This window comes from Lactuca sativa, chromosome 1 (assembly GCF_002870075.4).
Source record: "Lactuca sativa cultivar Salinas chromosome 1, Lsat_Salinas_v11, whole genome shotgun sequence".
Lineage (NCBI taxonomy): Eukaryota > Viridiplantae > Streptophyta > Magnoliopsida > Asterales > Asteraceae > Lactuca > Lactuca sativa.
The window spans coordinates 188,989,772-189,004,253 of NC_056623.2; the positions used below are offsets into that span (position 1 = coordinate 188,989,772).

Genomic DNA, 14,482 nt, shown 5'->3' on the forward strand with positions numbered 1-14,482 from the left:
TTTGACAACCTTATAAGTTAGGACAAGATTAAGAATGTGGGCATCAATCTCTAAGGAATACCCCCAGAATAAGATTGGAAGTGAAGCTCGACTCATAATGGAACGAACCATGTCCAACAAGGTTTGATTACGCCTCTCAGCCACACCACTAAGATACTCACCACCTCTATCGGATCTGAGCATTTTGATCTTCCTGCCCAATTGTTTCTCGAATTCTCGTTTGAACTCTTTTAACTTTTCAAAGGTTTTTGACATATGCTTAATTAAGTAGATATAGGAATATCTGCTATAATCATAAGTAAAAGTCACATAGAATCGATTTGCATAACTTGTAGTGGATTTGAAGGGCCCAGACACATCTTTGTCTATGAGATCCGACAATCCTTCATCTCTTTCACAAGAACCAGTGAAAGGTGATTTCGTCATCTTTCCTAGTAAACAAGACTTGCACGTGTCATCTGGACCTAAGTTAAATGGTTACAATCCATCCTTTTAGAGTTGGGAGATGCGTTTCTTGTTGACATATCTAAGACGGCAATGCCACAAACATGCTTTGTCTATACCATTATACAAATCAATTTGTAACACACTATTACCTAAGTTGTCTACAACCATCACAATTTCATACACACCATCACAAGTTAAATCTTCAAAATTAAATACACCATTTTTAAAAGCAAAAATAGATCCATTCTCATCATTGAAAGAATATCGAAAACCTTGTTTATATAAAGCATGAAATGAAATGATGTTTCGTGTCATCTCTGACGAGTAGCAATAATTTAATAAATCCAATCCTAACCCACTAGTAAGCACTAAGATATAAACTCCAATCTTGGTAACAGGTGAAGACCACCTATTGCTCATGATCAAGTTCATTCTATCATGCGCTACATCCTTACTTTTTCTTAGCCCCTGCAAATCAGAACAAATGTGAAAACCACATCTTGTATTAAGGACCCAAAAATGAGAATATGATGAGTTTTTAGATAAGATATTGTAAATACCTGTCGAGGTTAGCTTTACTTTGCCATCCTTTATATATTGCAAGTACTTAGGAAATTTCATTTCCAATTCCATTTCTCATGGCAGTAAAAGCAAGTAGCCTCTTTGGGATCAAAGGCAGGAGGAGCGTCCGAACTGGCCTTTCCTTTAGGTCCATTGCTTGACGACCCAACTTGGGACTTTCCGTTCCAATTATTTTTAGGAGAAACTTTATTCTTCTTCCCTTTTCCTTGCCCAATGGTCAAGACAGGAGTAGTAACAGGGGTGGAGGAAATACCCTTTCCCTTCATTTCTACTTCAGCAGTTCACAGGAGGTTCTGAAGTTGAGCCAATGTGGTCTCTTGGTTGTTCAGATGATAAGTTCAGATAAACTGATCATAAAAACTGGGCAATGAGTGGAAGACTATATCAATTGCCAATTCCTCATCAAAGATCACATTGAGTTTAAGCAAGCGCTCCATGTATCGTTGCATTCTTTGCACGTGGCTACTGACCGACTCTCCGTCTTTCATCTTGCTTTTGATGAGGGACTTTACTACCTCATACTTTTCTTAATGAGCTCGTTCATGGTACTTTTCCATCAAGTCCTTGTTCATCTCGTGTGGAAAGTAATCCTTGTAGAACCTTTGTAGCTCAGGAGTCATAGTCGCCACCATGTTGCATGCCACTTTGGTTGCTTCATTACATTGTTTCCTATACTCAGCTAGTTCTGCGACAATAGATTTGTTTTCATCAATCTCGAGAAGTTCCTTTTTGAGCACACACTCTTTTTCCTCGAAACATAGAGCCATTTTGATGTTTCACATCCAATCATTGTAATTGGTGACATCAAAAGTAACCCTCGAGCAGATGTTCAAGAGCGAGAATTTGTTGTTGTTGGAGAAGGAGCAAGAAGCATCATTGTGAGTAGACATCTGAAAAAGAAGAAAGATAGTTTTGTTTAGATAAGAACATTCCTCAATATAACACCCAAATGAAATATTAAGGCTAGGATCCAACTAGATAATTCACAACTTAGAAAAGGGATGTCACAATCTAATTGTGAAATAAATAAAGGTAGGTAAATGACGATTTACCAATTTCACCACCAAAACAATTTTTTTTTTTTAACAAATTAGGTTTTTAATGAAATTACTATAGCTTTTAAGATTCACTGAACTATTCAATGGCATGTTTAATCTGGATTATGCTCTTTTATTTGTGACCAGGATACCGAGGATCACAAACATGATGTGAATAACTATGCAAATTCGCTTGGTACTCTCTATGTAATTTATCATCTCAATTTAATGTGCTTGTTAGCCATACACGCTCCATTAATCAATGATAATTTACGAGACACTCATTTCCACTCTGTATTAGTCCATATTAGTGTGCCGGTTAACCACACACGCTCTGCTAACGACTTATAAAGTGCAATGTGCAATTTCATGGATTGGCATCAAATTCACATTTTTCCTAAAGTAACTAAGATTGGAAATTTTATAAAAGGAATTAGTTACTTTATAATTCATTATACTTATTAATGAGAATTATTTGTTTGATTAAACCTGTTCAGGTAACGACCCTCCACCAATCAAGGGAGCGGTGGCTGGATACCCAATGGCGGTCATTTTATAGCCCGCTTCCTTAAACTCCCCTTATAGATCGGCTTCGTGAATGAGACGTACTAGCGGTTCGACTGACTTAGACTTATACATATAGAAAATATTTAACATTTAATTTTACATATAGTATAAGGTGTATTTTAAACATTTCAAAATACTAGGTTTAATTATTAAATTTCGAAAACTAAAACATTTAATTTAAATTTAAAATTAAACCAAATGATTTAATAATTATCTCAACTAAACAGTTAATTAATTTATTAAATAAGTTGAGGATTATCCAATTAAATTAATCAAGATAATTTAACCTAATCCTCTCCCCAAAATTTCTAAAATCATGGGAGTGATAAATCAAAATTTATAATTATCCAACTAATCAAATAAGGAGGTAATTACCAAAAATAAGATAACCCTACCAGAAAACCTAATTTTCAAAAATTGGCTTATCTTGGGCAGGAAGGCAAGGATTTCAATCCTTGCCATTTTCGAAATTCTGGACGGTTAAGGAAACCCTAATTTCGAAATTTGTAGGGCAAGGGAAAGGGTTAAATTCTTTCCAAATTATCCTTGCCATTTTCGAAATTCTGGACGGTTAAGGAAACCCTAATTTCGAAATTTCTAGGGAAAGGGAAAGCGTTAAACCCTTTCCAAATTTCCGAATGTTAGGGTTCAAGAAACCCTAGCATCATAAATCCCTATGACCAAAATGGTTTAATTGCCCTATACCCTAACTGATCAATTCAAACAATTGTAATCGATTCAATAGAAAACAAGCCAAGGCTTTAATACCACTGATGAGTTTTGAGCATAACAAACAAAAATCTATATGTGCTTGTGTAACAACCATAAAATTCATGAAAATTTAAAACTTTTTCAATCATTCAAAAACCACTATTTATTACAAAATGTTATCAAAATAATTCATATTAGAGTATCCCGAAAATCAAAATCATAAAATATGAGGAGCATGATCACGCCTTTGCCTTCCCGCGATCATCTAAAGTACCTGAAACAAAATCCAAAACTGTAAGCCCGAGGCTTAGTGAGTTCCCCTAAAATACCAACACCATATAACATAACCATATCATAGCAAATAAACATCATACATACTGATCCATCAACCTGAACGGAACGCTTCGTAGGGCCATCAATCTATCTGGACCGCTCTCTGAGCCATTAACACATCTGGACCGTCTCACGAGCCTTCAGCCTATACGAACTGCTTGCTGGGCCTCCAGTCTGACTAGTGTGCCCTTAACGGGTCTGTAGTCTATCCGGGCCGCCCTAGGTATGTTGGCCTAGAGTACAAAGCAGAGACCGCCTCAACCCATCCCCAATCACACAATCAACTCATAAGTATCAAATGCTAGCATAAACAAACAGTTAGAGAGATCTAACAGATCACTAATCATAGCATCATCCTATATACCGGGATACCAACCAAACATGTCACTAACATAGCATCATCCTATATACTAGGATACCAACCTAACAGGTAATTAAGCATATCAACATTCAATAAACCCGTATACAAATCTGAAAAGGGTCGGCATTGGTGCCTTCAACCCTATTAGTATAGTAAGGACAACTCACCTCACAATGTCGATCTGTAGTGATAAAATCAAACTCCCAAATCACAGCCACGAACTTCACCACCTATAAACTCCATAGGACCAAGTCCATCAAAACCCCAAATTACCAAGATACCCTCAAAAGTCCAACTAGTCAACCCTTGGTCAAAGTCGAAGTCAACGGTCAAGGTCAACAGTCCATGTTGACCCAATTCGTCGAGTGTTGCTTATTGACTCGTCAAGTTCCTTTATAACTCAAAGAATTGTGAATACCCCAGTTGACTCGTCGAATTTCAAGACAACTCGTCGAGTCTATGCAGTGTCCAAAATGTCGGGAAAACCCTAACCAACTCGTCGAGTTATCTACTTAACTCGCTGAGTTCATGCAGAATCCAGAAAGCGGGTAACCCTCATCCAACTCGTCGAGTTCCGTCAGTCATTTTCTCATCCAGACGCTTTTAAGTGAAACCATGGCTCCAAACTGTAGATATAGCCTCCTAGGGTGTAGTCACCACGTAAAGTTGAAACTTTACGTGCATACAAGGCTCCATGAAGCTAAAACACTCAATACTAGCCTTAGGAAGAGGTCTTGGACATGGAGGAGGGGCAAAGCTTCATAAAGCTTGAGGCTTTATGTCTATAAGGCCTAGAGAAGTCCAGATCTAAAACCATGCCCTTGTGGCAAGCTCAAATCCGAAAGTGACTCCATTTTTGCACCAAAATGCCCATATACTAACATAAGAAGAGATCTAAGAAATGGACAGCCAAGGTATGGACTTTTTACCTTCAACTGGATGCCAACACGATGTAGATACTAGATCTACAAGCTTCTCCTCGTTCCAAGCCTCTAAATCTTCAAGCCTCTTCAAGAAATGCATCAAACACACACTTTTGGCCTCACACACTCAAAATAGGGTTAGATCGATTAGGGTTCGCTTCTAGACGTGAAACATGGCAAAGTGGCAGGGGGAATGGACTCAAGGTCCTTTAAATAGGGTGCAAACCCTAAAAATTAGGTTTTTCAAACACAACCTCTACTCGTCGAGTTGGGTCCTCAAACTCGTCAAGTAGGTCCTAGAATCCATGCGACTTTAACCTTCTCTACATGACGAATTGAGGCATCCAAATCGTCGAGTAGGTCTAAAAACATAAATATAAAGCTTTAAAAATTATACTTGGGGGTTGGGGTGTTACAATTCTCCCCCACTTGAACTAGAATTCGTCCTCGAAGTCTACTGCGGGGAACAATTTCGGGTAATGCTCCCGCATCTCTGCCTCCGGCTCCCAACTCCACTTGAATCCCCTCCGATGCTCCCATTGCACCTTTACCAAATGCACCTCCTTATTCCGTAGAACATTCACTTTCCTCTCCAGAATGGCCACTGGCCTCTCTACATAATGTAGGCGCTCATCGACCTGAATATCATCTAATGACACCACCGCCTCCTCATCTAGTATACACTTCCGCAATTGCGAAACGTGAATAGGGTTGTGGATCTGACTAAGCTCCTCCAAAAGATCCAGTCTATACGCCACCTTGCCAACCCTGGCAATAAACCTGAATGGACCAATGTATTTTCCCTCTTCCTGAAGTGAATCACGTCTTTCCAGGGTGAGACCTTCAGTAGCTCCATATCACCGACCTGAAACTCCAACTCAGATCGGTGTCGGTCGGCGTAACTCTTCTGCCGACTCTAAGTAGTTTGCAGTCGCTGCCTGATCTACTAAATCCTCTCAGTATTCTGCAAAACTACCTCTGTCCGTCCTATCACTCTATGGCCAACCTCACCCCAACAGACCGGGGTGCGACATCTCCGTCTATACAACAGCTTGTAAGGTGGAGCACCAATGTTGGAGTGAAAGTTGTTGTTATAGGAGAACTCTGCAAGGGGTAGGTAGGAGTCCCAGCTCCCAACGAAGTCAATAAATCAAGATCTTAGCATATCCTCGAGGGTCTGTATAGTCCGCTCACTCTGACCGTCAGTCAGCGGATGATAGTTGTGCTAAAATGCAGCCGAGTGCCCAATTCCTCATCGGATTTCTACCGAAAACGGGAGGTGAACCGAACATCACGGTCTGACACGATAGAGATTGAAAATCCATGGCAAGCAATGATGTCGTAGATATACACGTCGGCCAGCTTCTTGGACAATGAGATCTCTTAGATGGGCGTAAAATGGGCACTCTTGGTCAGTGGATCCATGACGACCCATATTGCATCATATCCCTTGTCGTCCTCGGTAGCTTGGTGATAAAATCCATCATGATCTGCTCCCATTTCCACATGGGAATCTCCATAGACTGCAGCTTGCCATGTGGCCTCTGGTGTTTAGCCTTGAGCATCCTGCAAATCAAGCATCTCTCGACATAACAAGCAATCTCTCCTTTCATGCACGACTACCAGTAGCTCAAACTCAGATCCCGGTACATCTTGGTGGCCCCGAGTGATTAGAGAAGAGAGACTTATGAGCCTCCCCTAGTACAATCTTTCTGTCCCCACCAGAAATCGGAACACATACTCGGCCATAAACGGTCAACAATCCCCGCTTATCCTGCACAAATTGGGTGATCTCGCCCCTAATCCTCTCAAGCTTCCAGTTCTCCTACCGTATACCCTCAGCCCAAGCTTCCCTAATCAAGCCCACGAGTGGAGTATCCACAGATATCCTCATGCATGCTGCTGAGACAGAAGATCCCACCGACCTGCGGCTCAGAGCGTCTGCAACCACGTTCGCTTTACCTGGATGGTAAAGGATCTCGCAGTCATAATCCTTAATTACATCCAACCACCTGGGCTATATCATGTTCATGTTTGGCAGATCCATGATGTGTCTCAGATTCTTGTGGTTCGTGTATATGGTACAGCGGACCCCATAGGGGTAATGTCTCCAAATCTTGAGAGAAAATACCACCGCTCCCAACTCCATATCGCATATGGGATATCTTGTCTTGTGCGGATTCAGCTGCCACGATGCATATGCTATCACCTGTGCTCTCTGCATTAGGAGAACTCCCAATACGGTGATCGATGCATCACAAAGCACCACAAAATCCTCGACTATCTCAGGAAGTGTCAACACTGGCACCTCGCAAAGTTGTCGTCTCAACGTATCGAATGCAGTCTGTTGCTATGGGCCCCACCAGAAAACCACCCCCTTCCTCGTAAGACTAGTGAGAGGTACCACAATTTTGGAGAAATCCTGTATGAATCTCCAGTAGTACCCTACCAATCGCACAAAGCTCCTGATGTCTGAGGGAGATTTCATAACCTCCCACCGCATGACTGCCTTGATCTTGGACGGATCGACCAAAATCCCCTCTTGGTTAACAAGATGTCCAAGAAACTGAACCTCCCGTAACCAAAAGTCTCACTTCGAGAACTTGGCATATAGCCACTCTCGTCTCAAAACTCCCAGTAGCTCATGAAGATGCTCCTCATGTTGCTCCCTGGTCTTGGAGTACACCATGATATCAACTATGAACATGATGACCGAGCGATTGAGCATCGGTATGCAGACCTGATTCATCAGGTCCATAAATACTATCAGCGTGTTGGTGGGCCCAAATGACATCACCACAAACTCGTAATGTCTACAATGAGTCCATAACATGGTCTTTTCCATGCCATCCTCCCGAACCCTGACCTGATGGTACCTGGACCTTAGGTCTATCTTGGATAACCAATATGCTCCCTGTAACTGATCGAAAAGATCATCTATCCTTGGGAGTGGATAACAGTTCTTCACCGTTCAGTTTTTCAACTCCCGGTAATCAATGCGCATCCGGTGTGAACCATCCTTCTTCCTGACGAAGAGAATCGACGCTCACCACAAAGAACTACTCGTACGAATGAAGTCATACTTGCAGTTATAGTTATTAGACTTATCCAAGTGGGTGACTGTTGGATAAGGTGTCTAAGTCCATAACTATTTCTGGTATGTACTTGACCCAGTTTGGCATGGTCCATTTGGGTTGCATGGCATCATGCATTTGGATAAACTATAATAAGAGAAATAACACTTAAGGTTTGTTATATTATAAGTCCTAATATATTGATAAGATTATTTAATTAGTATTGATCAAGAACTAATCTAGGATTAATTAAGTGATCAAAAGAAGACGAATTAAATATATGAGTTGATTGTGTAAATCATCCATACTTATATAGTGGGCTAATGCTCCATGGATTGTCAAGTTGGGCTAAAACCCATAACATGCTCCATGGATGCTCCATGGTGTATTTGTACCCATGGATCATGGAAATGAAAGGCCATGATAATTAGGGTTTTACATGGTGTAACCCTAACTATATAATGATCTTATTCTTGGAGAAAATCGACTACTATGTATGAATATGAAGGGCTAGCCGATTTTCATGAAGTGTAGAATTCTCTCAAGTCTTTCCAAGTGCATATGATGTTGTGTGAACCATTTGAGGTGTCACACTTGGGGCACTAGGCACTCAAGCTTCATGAAAACAATCTACATCAAAGAGTTATGTAATTCTAACTTGATATATTCATTTGAATCAATGTTATTATGCTAGTTAGGATGAATACCTTGGAAAGTTCATATTTTCATGTATAATAGAGAAAACATAGATCCAAGGTATTTTGGGTTGAATGTACACTTAGGAGTGTTAGAATGCTCAAAACCCATCAGTGGTATCATATCCTAGGCTTGTTTTCTTGTTATACTTGCAAAATTGGCTGAAAAATCGAGTTTTTATGCTGTCTGCTCAGCAGACTCGCCGAGTCCACTGATGGACTCACCGAGTCCAAGGAAAAATGCATCCAACTCGCCGAGTTTGTTCGTGCACTCAACGAGTTGGACCCCCAGACAGCATATATTTGACTTTTTTGGCTGGAATTGGACTAGGAACATTACCCTAAGATGTTTTTGGACTTATAAACTTGTTTTTGATGTCGTAATGTTCATGCTAATCCAATTTCAAAGATAATTGTCAATAGATTCATGTTTTGTATTAGTTTAAGGTTTAGACTAATTACATGAAAAATATTGATTTGAATTATCTTGTTCTTATGAGTTGCTTAGATTAATAGAAAAGTTAATTGATTATGTGTTTTCAATCCATTTTAATCTAATAGTTGATTATAAAATGTGTTTTTGTAACTTTTCCTCAAGTTATATGAAAAGTCACATTTAATTTTCATAAAATTCATAAAAGCTGGCAATGGTTACAAAAAATGAAGAGTCTTGTCCTCAAGTTATGGAGGTTCAAGAGTCTCTTCATTAAGTAATAAAATGTGTAACCTTAATTAATTCCATAAGTTACAAAATAAAGAAAAGTTACATTCTTTTATTAGTTTGAAGTCTTCCATAACTTGTCCTCAAGTTATGGAACTTGAAGACTTTTTTTAATTCACTACAAGAAAAATACCCTTTAATGACGCGCAAACAATGACACTCGCTGATTTAAGATACACATTTTTGTGTACCCTTAAAAATAATGTCAGCCTTCCAAAATTTGAAGAATGAAGGACACGCATGTTTGCGCGCCTTAAAATTAATATCCAACAAAAAAAAAATACAAACACGGAGGGCACTTGTTTTAAATGTGTGTCCTCTAGAAATGTCGCTTTATATTTTTTTAATCAAACGCGCGTTTTTAAAAGGAAAAAATGAAATCCTCTAGAATTCTAAAATTTTGAAGTGCCCGCTTCTTCAGTCTCTCCTCTGTATCTCCCTTCATTCACTCATTCCTAGTTCTTTTTCATGAACCATTCTACCTAGGGCTTTTTCAAGAAAATTGAAAAAGCTCTCCAATTCTCGATCGGTTCTCCTAGGCCTCTGCATCAATTGACGATCTCACTTCAGGCTTACATCTTGGCTGAGTTTACCCATTCCTTCACCTTAATGAGCTTTTCCCCACTCAAAGAAAGCCTCCCTCTTCTCCTTGAATTAGTAATGGATACCTCTTCCAACATTGGCAGATCCTTAATGATGTCCATCAACATCATATGCCACGCAATCACATCCTACAGAAACTGCAACAACATTTCAAAATTTTGCTTAAACATACCATGAACTACCAGGTTTTCTTCTTCTTCATCCTCATTTCTTCTAAGGGTCCGTTCAATTTTCTTTCTAACTGGGTCCGAAGTTAGGACCCGGTCCTCAATCCAAAGTCAGCTTGTTTGTTTTCCTTTCTACACCTTTGGACTCGATCCAAATCAAGGATCCAGTCCCTATTTCTGTGTCGATTCGGTCTAAGGAAAAATACCTGCTGACCGAGTTGTTGTGTGTCGTTCTCATGTATATCCTCTTCCCCGCTTCCTTCTTTGTAGTTCGTATGTCGAACCTTGGTTCTCCTTCAAACCAACGCATAAATTCTCCTTCTACCACCACCGGTTCTCACGCAATCGATCATCGGACTTCACTCCAGCGCCTCCCAAGGATGACGACTTTATTCCAGACTTCATCCTCACCAAAACATCGTGCATGTATATCTGTTTTACCTAGGTCGGCCTGTCGGGGGATTTTTAAAATTGTTTTGAGGATTTCCAAATTCGGTCAATTTGAATGACGTTGTTACAGAAATTGTTTTATAAGAAGTCGCTCTACGGACTTGTCGATGTCTCTGAAAGAATATACGGTAATTATTTAGCCTTCTATGGAGTAATTAGATTCATATGTGTATGTATGTGATACAATTACCTTTTCTGTTAAAACCTTTCTCCCTAAATCATCTCTTTAATTCTACCTAGGTTTATATTCTACTTCCAATTTGGGGGTTTGATGCATTAAGTAGTTGAATTCTGGGACAAAAAGTTGTATGATTAGGGATAGAAAAGATTTTTATAAATTGCAAATTAGATATGGATCTGTTATACATTCAACCTCATTTTCCTTTTCTACAGGTCTCAATATTAGGGTATGGCTGCATGGGGCTTACAAGTATCTGTAACAATCCTCTCCTTGAGGAAGAAGGCAACAAAGTGCTCAAGGAAGCTTTTAATAGAGGAGTTACATTCTTTGATACTGCAAATGTATATGGGGTTCAGCATGCTAATGAGATACTAGTTGGGAAGGTAATTGTATTTCCTTATACAAAACAACAAAGCTATATAAATAATCTTCATGAAATTTCTGCAATGTAATCACATTGCTGGATATTTACCCTAGTTGATTAAATTGGAATGCTTCAGGCATTAGATATGGATCTGTTCTATAATATGCGTGATTTTTTAACTTCTCTTCATCTATTTCATTATTTTATTCTAATTTTATGCATTTTTTTTAAGAAATCTAGTATAATTGTTTCATTTATTAACAGGTATTGTTGTAAAATGTAAACAGGGAAAGTTTCTAGTTGATTTAGCTTGTCATGGTGATAAGTTGTTCCAAGTAGTGTTCAAGGAAAGGTAAATAATCTGGGACAACTAATCTTTGTTTCCCCAAATTGCAATCCAGTCAAGGCTTCATGAATTATTAAAATATTTTTTTTAATGTAGCAACAAGAACCATTGGTGTGATCAGTAAAATCGATCAAGCATCTTCCGATCCCAAAGTTCTTGCTGCTGTTCAGGCACTTCTGTTGGGTCAAGGACCAAGGGTATGCCTGTGATCGATTATTTTGCTATTACTTGGTTTATGTAATTTGTGTTGCTATGTATCAGATTAAGAATATATTACAAAATGGTCCCTGTGATTTCTGCTATGTATCAGATTAAGAGCCCTCATGTCTCTGTGTTGACGAGGTAAAAAAACTACACATTATTTTGTTTTTTTCATTTTTAATTAATTCCCCTTTTCTCTTATTAATATTATTATTCTTTTAATTTCATTTATGTAATCATTTGTAATGAGTACAGGTTCATCGTGTACTTGCGGACATAGTTTCAGCTTCAGCTAATGCTACACCAGGACTTGGGAGATATCCTCCATTTGAAAGAGAGGCACTTTTCCTTTTTCTTTTTCTTTTACTGATATGAGAAATGTACTTGTTTTTACTCATGATAGCAATTTGACAAAATGTCTATGTGCGATAGGCTGAAGGAAAACACAACACTAAACTATGTTTCAATCTATCCAAAAGCCTCAATGAAAAGGATTACTACACATTCAATTTATTTTACTATATTTTGTATCCACTGAACTACATTTTGCACTTTAGGTTATAACTATTGGGTTTTTTTGCAGACATTGGATACTTGATTGGAGATACAAAGGAACATTGCAGGTTTCCAGTTTCTTCTTTTTAGTTTATATCTCTCATTATATTTCATAGTAATTGATTGTATATAACATAATTCCATAATTCTGTGTGTATAAAGATACACGAACAAGGACAACTTTTATTTTCATCATAGGTTTCTGGATGCTGGATCTTGCTAATAACACTGTTCAGGTAAGAATTTATAAAAAAATTTCCTTTTTTTTTTAAAAAAAAACTTGTGTTTTAAACCATTATTTTAAATTCAAGTAACAAGTTTAATAATTTCAGGGCCCCGCTCGAGCTCTCCTGGCTGATTTAGCAGGTATGTACCAAGTTTTCTAAATTCCTCAATCTTAATTTAGATCAAAACCCTAAACCCAAATCTGTTAATAGTTTCACCTTATGATGTTTGTGTTATGTCTCTATAAATGCTAATAATAATATTTATTCATTTATTGATAGGCCCTGATCATAGGAACTCAGCAAATGTTATATTTTGTTCATGGATGGCGATTGGAAACATCTTAGGGTTTCTATCTGGTTCTAGTGGAAATTGGCACAGGTAAACTATCTATTGGAAGTCTTCTTATTATATTATATGGTTTTATTTGACTTTTTTTTCATTTTTTTTCTAATTAATTTGATCATTCTCCTTGGCAGGTGGTTTCCTTTCTTGAAAAGTATAGCTTGGTGTGAGGCATGTGGAAATCTGAAGGCATCTTTTTTAGTTGCAGTGGTGAGTTTTTAATAGCTAAATATAACTATATCTTAAAATTGATAAATTGACAACCAAAAAGCCTTCTGATGTTTCTAACTGACAAAAGGAAAATTAGAATATTAAATAATACAAAACATGTTGGCATGTTGCAGATTTTTTTATACATTTTGCACACTGGTAACACTCTACTTTGCAAAAGAGATCCCTTTAGCGCCAAAACAACATAAAAATTATTAGATTTTGCTCCTCTTCTTAACAATCATCAGCAGACTGGGTCTGAAAATTCAGACTCAAAACCCCTGACAAATTCTAGTAAATCATCTGAGGTTGAAGAAGAAGATCAAGTTGAAACTTTTAATGATAATCTAGGGGCAGTTTTGGTCAACTTGTTGACCAGCTTACGCCATTTACCAGTAGGGATGCATTCAGTGCTTATTGTCATGGCTCTTACATGGGTAAGTTTTTAAAATGAAACTAAGGGTAAAATGGTCATTTTGCTTTTGCTTACTTTTTTTATATATTCACATCACATGTGCAGTTGTGATGGTTCCCTTTTTTCTTTTTGATACGGATTGGATGGGGAGAGAGGTTTATCATGGGGACCCAAAAGGAGATGCTAACAAAGTTCAAGCTTATGATGAAGGTGTTAGAGAAGGTGCTTTTGGTTTGCTATTGAATTCAGTAAGCACAAGGGTTTTGCATTTTTATTTCCTTTTTCAAATTCTAAATAATCACTAAATTCATATTTATAATCATTTGTCTGACCATAATAAGTATTGGGCAGGTGGTTCTTGGTATCAGGTCTTTCCGGATTGAGCCAATGTGTCAGTGGATGGGTTCAAGGTTAGTCTGGGCGTTGAGCAACTTTGTGCAGTTTTATTTTCAGGGGGTTTTTAATTTTTGTATTTGCTAAATTTGCAGGATATGTTTCCATATCAACATCTGATGTCATGTTTCTTTTGTTGCCTTTCATAGTAAAATCGCAGTAATTTGAACTACAATGTAACTTGTGAATGGTCACACAGTTAATGCCAAATACTATGATACTAGTATGCTCTATCATCCTCCAATAGCGTCATATTGCTCTGTCTGCAACAATTGTTTTCAAATATTTGACCATCACTGTCCATGGGTTGGTCAATGCATTGGACTAGTAAGTCAACGTTTCTAAGATTTCTTAATTTGATGCTTCAGTTGAAACAATGGGTTTCTTTCTTCATCCGGCGCTTAGGGGTGGAGGTATGTTAGGTTTTATTTTTAGTAAATTTAATTTCTTTTTATATTTTTTCATTTACTATGTCATTTCATTATCAGTTTTGAAATAAATAGACATTTCTTATTCAACATCATTTCTAGAATACTTTGCACAGAAACCATAAGTTATTGTATGTAGCTTGTATAT

At 38.0% G+C, this 14,482-nt stretch overlaps 1 pseudogene; it reads left to right on the top strand.

Moving 5' to 3' along the window:
• The first annotated feature begins 11,088 nt into the window (after positions 1-11,088).
• LOC111899355 (sucrose transport protein SUC3-like) lies at positions 11,089-14,025 on the top strand (annotated as a pseudogene).
• The last annotated feature ends 457 nt before the right edge of the window (positions 14,026-14,482 follow it).